Consider the following 6,944-nt stretch of genomic DNA (forward strand, 5'->3'; position numbering starts at 1 on the left):
TGTGTGTGAGCTGAGTTGCTTATCAGGAGGGAAAGCAGATGATGGATTGTGTGAGATAGCTGCTAAGCAAGCTGCCGTGCAGCAGGCCACTGTTGAAGACTAGTGACATTTCCAGCTATGTTGTTGGTGACAAAACTGGGCGTTTTAAGCCAAAAAATTATGTCCTAACCATGACCAAGTGCTTTTCGTGCCTAAATCTGTCCAAATATCACCACAGCGTTGTCATAACATAAAATGGAAAACAGAAACGTAAAGTTTTAACATGTACAAAACCTACAAATTTCTCATATGAAACATGAAACATATAAAGACACAGACCACTGTTGAAAACCAGTTACACTTTCAACTGTGTTTGTAGCCACAAACTGGATATTTTTCAGTGAGATGAGGTGTTGGGACATTTCTGGCCGTGTTTGTGCAGTCAGACTGGGTATTTGAAGCCCAAACATGATCATGATTTTCCCTAACCCTGGCCAAGTGGTTTTTGAACTTAAACCTAACCACACATTAACCACAGCATTGTCACAACATAAAACTGAAAATCAAAACAAAGAAATGTAATATTTCAACATGTGTGAGACGAAGAAATTTAGATTATGAAACATACAAGCTAAACATACTGCTGTTATGGTTTACAGAAATGTACAATGCCAACATTTATTCTGGCGATTGGGTTGTTACACCACATGCAGTATCGATGACTTTGTTAGCTTTATTTTTTCATTGCCAGTTTTTTACGTTAATTTTAGTATTTTCAGAAGCCTTTTACGATGAAGTTGTCTGTTGGAAACTTAATATCATCCTGTTGTTACCAGAGTGAAACCAACAACATGTCATTTTTACACACTGTTTTGGTTCAAACAAACCGGATATGTGTTAATTAGTGAGCTTTGGAGGCTCACTCTGAGCAGATTATTTTACCTTTTGATAGAACCAAGCTAGCTGTTTTCCCCTATTTACAGTCTTCATGCTAAGCTAAGCTAATCGGCCGCTGCCTGTACCTTCATATTTATAGTACAGATATGAGTGATATCAATATCTTCTCATCTAATTCCTGGCAAGAAAGTGAATAACTTATTTCCCAAAATTTCAAACTATTCTTTTAAGAAAAAACTTTTTCAGAAAAGACTTTAACATGTCTGCCTCTTTATTCTGACACAGATAACAGCAGGATTTGACGACAAGCAGCTGTCTCCGGTCTCTGAGGATAGACATGAGTGGACGGAGAGTTCACGTTGAGGGTAAGGTCCAGCTCAGTCTGTGGAACGGTACATGGCCACTGGTTCCTCAATCTCACGCATGCAACATGTAGACTTTACCCTTTATATTTGAGTCATTTTCCAAATGTTCCGGTTGGTGCGTCCACTGGACTGTGGGGTGAGGAGTGAGAGGTCGTGAGGGGTCAGTGGAGACACCGAAAAGCAGCCAAGCACACCTTGAGCCAGCGTCAGGAACTCACAATGAGTCCCTGTAGCTAAAATATTAAAATGACAGAGAGAACAGGCCGACACTGGTTGGATCCTGGTGTAGGGCCAATCTGGGCAAATGAAAGAATGAAAAACATACACGTCATTTCAATGTATTATAGATTCAAATTAAAGGTATAAATTTGTCCTTTTCCCTGATGTTTTTCTATCAGCATGATGATGATGATGTATTTCACACGTTACTGACTGATTCATTAAAAAGAGGGCAGTCATATTTTTCTGTTTTGCAAATACAGCTCAGAGTGGGAGCTGTTAGATAAACTTTGTCATCTTTGCACCACTTTAATATCTGCACCTACCTACCCTCCAATTTCAGCTGCTGGTGATGACATAAAACATCCCCAGGTCTAAACTGGACACCTTGGCTTAAAGAGTTTTACAATGTTGATATTTGTAAAGATTTCTACTCCTTATCAGTATTCTGATGGGTTGTCCTACCTGAGCATTGCTGACCCATTTCCTTTCGAGGCCTTCAGCACAGCAGGTGTGATAACCCACAAAGATAAAAGAGAAAGCGTTTCATCTCAGGTAGTTCAATCCTGAACTTAGAAACTTCCAGTCTCCACTTTTAAAGCCAACATGGATGATAAATCCACAAATGTGACATTTAAGGTTTTCTTATTTGGGATCTGGGAGGCTTAGTGGACAAACAAAATCAGCAGCGTTTTAGTTAGATAATTAAATAATAACCCAAAATTAGTTTTCACTTCACTTGGTTGCCCACTGGTAGACTCTCCTATTTTAAACAGTGACTCAATTCATACAAACTTTTTGGCTCATGACCCTTTAAACACAAAGCAATGCCAACTCGTGACCTGAACATCAGACGTTGCATATGTCTATAAGTTGTGAGCAGTTTAAATAGTTTGTGAAGGTCTAAAGAGGTAAAACTATCCTACATAACAGCTCCAAAAGTAACAATTTGAGAACAACTAAGGACAATATTGTGTAGCAGAAATGTCTACTCTCTTCTTTCTGATCTTATTGCTCATCTGGTAACTCCTCATATTTATCTTGCAGTATCTTTTGGAGGTCTCGACGCCAACGTTAGGAACCTTCGACCTAAGGCCCAGACACACCAAACCAACATTACAGAACTATTGTTGACGAAGGCCTATTGTTGCATCACCTCATGTTGCCTGTGTCTCAGCCAATAGTTGCACTTGAACTCACAGCAAAGACCACAGCCAACTAGTATGTATGCTCTCTGTGCCATTCTCTATACCAGCAAGGCCATGGCAAGAGAGACAGAAGTATGAAGTGGCTGCTGACTCTGAGGCTCCTTACTGCTAAAGCAGATGAGGCTGATGAATCTGTAAAGACTGGCTGGTGATGTTGAGGTGGAGGGCGCACACGACTGAACCATGTCAGAGAAGGAACCATATTTAAAATGAGGAGCAGTAAGATGATAGGCTGACGGAGAGGGTGTGTCGCTGAGCTATTGGTTGATTGTGAATCAGCTGAAGAACAGCTGATAACTCAACTGATAGCCCTGGATAATGACACCTAGAGATAGTGAGTGTGCATGCATGCAAGGAGTGAATGGTGAGGTGAGAAAGAAAATGTATGAAAACCATTGTCTTCCTGACTGAACTTCGCTAGAGCTTCATCAGTCTGTATTCATCATTTAAAAGGGAAAACCAGAAGACCAACAGGACATATTGAATACACTAGTTAGCCAGTTAGCACATTAACAACCCAACACCATACTGAAAGAACAAATAATATTTACCACGTGCTACCAGACAATTGACCCTTCGCTACACCCTCCTGCCTCTCGAATGCAGACTGGCCACTCATAGTGTAGCACGGGCCAGCTCTGACAAGTGTCTGACAACCACATGGCTGAGTTCAGACTCTCATGCAATCATTTTAGATTTCCTTCATTTTCAGGCAGGTTTTGTGGATCTAGAACTAAGCTTTGTGCCTGGGACACATATTATAATGATACCCATTACCTGGAGAGGTTGGAAGGAGATATAAGTTTCTTCCCTCTTCCAAAACCAAAATCAAACCCTGAAAAGTGCCCTTGAGAAAGTTTTGCGGCGGAGGACAGACACCGATCCATGTATAATTTTGAGGCCTCTGTGTCAAAGGATGATGCTGGAGCTGTTCTAAATTTTTCTTGCTGTCAACAGAAATCATGTTTTTGACTGTCTCACAATACTTGCTGACTATCCATTCCAGTCTGTTGCACTCAGCCCCAACCCCACGTGTTCCTATTAAGGACGTAAATCTTTACAAAAGGGTCACACATACATACTTTCATATTTTAAAAAGCCAAAGTAATTAACCAAAACAGCTGGGCACTGTAGCTTTTAGCAAATGTTGCTCAAACAGGAGTAAATAGTGCATATGTTCGGGACTATTTTCAGCTGCGGATCAATACACATTTTGTGCTCTTGTGAGTATTTACAGCAGTAGGGTAGCATCTCTGGGGTTTACTCAAAATAAATGACAGTACATGTGTTTGGCATTATACAAGAAGATGTCTGCAGTCTCCAGCATGTCTAATTGATGTGTTTTTAATATTTTTTGGACAACAGTGGAGCTTTGTGGCACAGAAGAATGAGATATATCAGGCTTTAGCTGCACAGTCAGTAGTTGTTAGTACAGTATGTTGGTCTGTGCCGACACGATGGCACATGTGGACGGACAGGTATAGTTACAGAAAACAGGTAGACTGTCCAGGCCCCGGTTGGTCCCTGTCCCCCTGGTTGCTCAACTCGTGTGTCACCGATCTGTGTGAAAGCGTTAATGGGCAGTGCCTGTTCCATGTCGCGCTCCAGCGCTCAGGCCCGATTTCACAACAGGGCCTGTGTACTGGATAAACTTTGTATTTTTTCTGCTTGTTATTATTTGTCGTTAATGGTTGACAGATTTTAAATGGAGACATGTGAAAGTGCCAGGAAAAATGTACTTCAAAGTGTTGTCACCCAGAAGTGGCAAGGCGTAGGTTTCTGTGCCTGTTAATCTCAATTGTTAAGTTACATCTTTTTTAGACTTAGATTTATAAACATTTTCAATTAAATTCAGACAAAAGTATAACATGTGTATCTTAGTTTAAACTAGTATCATTTATTAACATGCCTGTGGTGGCAAACATAATAAATGTGGTTATTTTTTCCTGCCACAGGTGTTCCAGATCATCTTTCTTTGATTTGCCTTTAACCCAACAAATCTCCAGCTTCAAACCAATTTCTAACTTTTCCTTTAAACCCTCTCTTGGGACTGTGTGAAAACGTTTAGTGTCAGACAACAAATGGCCCCATTTATTATATTATTAAGAAAATCAATTTGTTTCTCCAGGCCCTTAAAAAGAACACAGAGTCATATAAGTGTCACCTGGAGAGACGGAGCTGCAGACACACTGTAATTTATCTGTCTCTGCTTGGTTATCAACTTCACCTGCATAACACAGCAGCAGTGGCGCTAATCACACCTGAGTGAAGTGCAGCTAAAGTGTACAGCTCAAGAAAACTTTATAAGAATAGTAGCCAGAGATAAGAGTGTAATCTGTGTCATGAAACCCAAAGTGCAGCAGACTTTTAAATGAGAGATACAAGTTGAAGATATAGCAAAATAAGGCTTCACTAAAATATAATCATTAACATTCCCACAGAGAGCAGTGTCTCATGGACTCAGCAGTGGATTGTTAATGACCTTAATATGAACTTTGTGTTTATATTTATTCCTGTATTGTTACTGTTATATTCATATATTAGTTACACTCAGATCATTATCATCACTTTCTGCACTTCCACCAACGTCATGTTGTGTTTAGGAAAATCCTGCTGCATCATATTAGCTCCGATGCTAATAGGCTCAGGGCAATGCTACGTATTACTAATGATCAACCACATTGATACTACACTGAAAGATTATGTCTAACCAATAATTGTCTAAGTATCTTGTTGTAAACCACCGGGCATGTTCACAAAGGAGGTCAGTGGCTTCTGTGTCCATGCTGTTTTTGTTTACAGCAAGTTTTGATTGCAGAAAGCGCAAATTGTGTCTTTTTTCTCTGTACCTTCTTCATTAGAGAGAGACAAAGTCAGAATTATATGTGCTTGTGGAAAATATTATATTATGAAAAAAAGGATTACACCTGTTAGTCAATCAGCATCCAGAAGAATCCTGGATTTTCTTTTCTAAAAACAGCTCATGTACACATTATATGTATCTGTTTCTGTGCCAACTTATACCTTAAAACAAACTGTCTGTACAGGAAGCTGATCTGAACTGCTGGTCTCAGGTCAGTTTTCTGGCTCCACCACCTTATGCTTACACATTTTATGGTTTTCATGATACTGTGGATATATAGTGAGTCAACATATATGACTATTTTTTATCATCTCGTTACAATTTAAGAATTTAGTCATACAAACTTTAACAGTTTAAAGTAATATTGATACATTTCTAAGTGTAAAGCATGCTAGTCAACTAATGCAAGGGCGTAGGACTCATAAAACAGGGGCTTCGGTGTGTCTCCTCCAGAAAAGTTTGAGCATCAAACACTTAATTTCCTGCAATTTGGTGACTTTTCATGCATCAATATTTGCCTTTTCAGCATCACTTTATGGTGTAAATAACGTACACTTTTACAAATAAAAGTCCTCTGCTACTTTAATGTTTTTCTTCCAGGGGGACAAATGTACATGTTCTAAATATTGAGGAGGACATGTCCCCTGTGTCACCCCTGAAATCTTCACCCATGAACTAATGTAATTTGAATAGCCTAGAAATAATGTTCTTTTTGCAGAGTTTATGTATGTCAATAGGTAATGCAATTAATTGTACAATACAAAAAGTATTGTAAAAAGTACAGTATTAACTGTAAATGCAGAATATATTACTTGTTTAATGCCATTTAATGTTTATTATTTAATATTTATCATCTCTGATACACACACTGATCTACATCAGGCTATAGAACTGCTGATGTAAAGCTGCAACATGCCAACACATCAGCCAACACAATAATAAAGGATGATGAACAACATACAGCTCATTTATAACTTTGGTTTCAGTTATTTTACTTTTATTTATTTATTTATTTATTTATATTTATTTGCCAATGCTGTAAATATCTGTGCTACATATTTAATGTTTCTTGGTGTGAACATGACAGCTGTTTAATTCTAAATTGTGAAAGGATCGACGTCTCTGTACGAATCCAACTTGAGTTTTTAACTTTGAGTTAACCAACATTTTTTTTATTTTTGACATTTTCCGCATGTTCTCGTCTAAACCCATCACACTCTACCAAAACGTATGCACTGAGATTTATGTTGAAAAGTCTTCATGCAAAAATAAATAAACAAACAAATGCAGAATTTTTGCAGATTTTGGTTAAAAGCACATTTACTCTGACAGCTTCAGATAAAATTTAAACCACCTTTGAAGACCAGCAATTTTCAGACTCATATATATCATCAACAGTGAAACGAGGCAAAA

The sequence above is a fragment of the Epinephelus fuscoguttatus genome, linkage group LG5 (assembly GCF_011397635.1).
Source record: "Epinephelus fuscoguttatus linkage group LG5, E.fuscoguttatus.final_Chr_v1".
In the NCBI taxonomy this organism is placed as follows: domain Eukaryota; kingdom Metazoa; phylum Chordata; class Actinopteri; order Perciformes; family Serranidae; genus Epinephelus; species Epinephelus fuscoguttatus.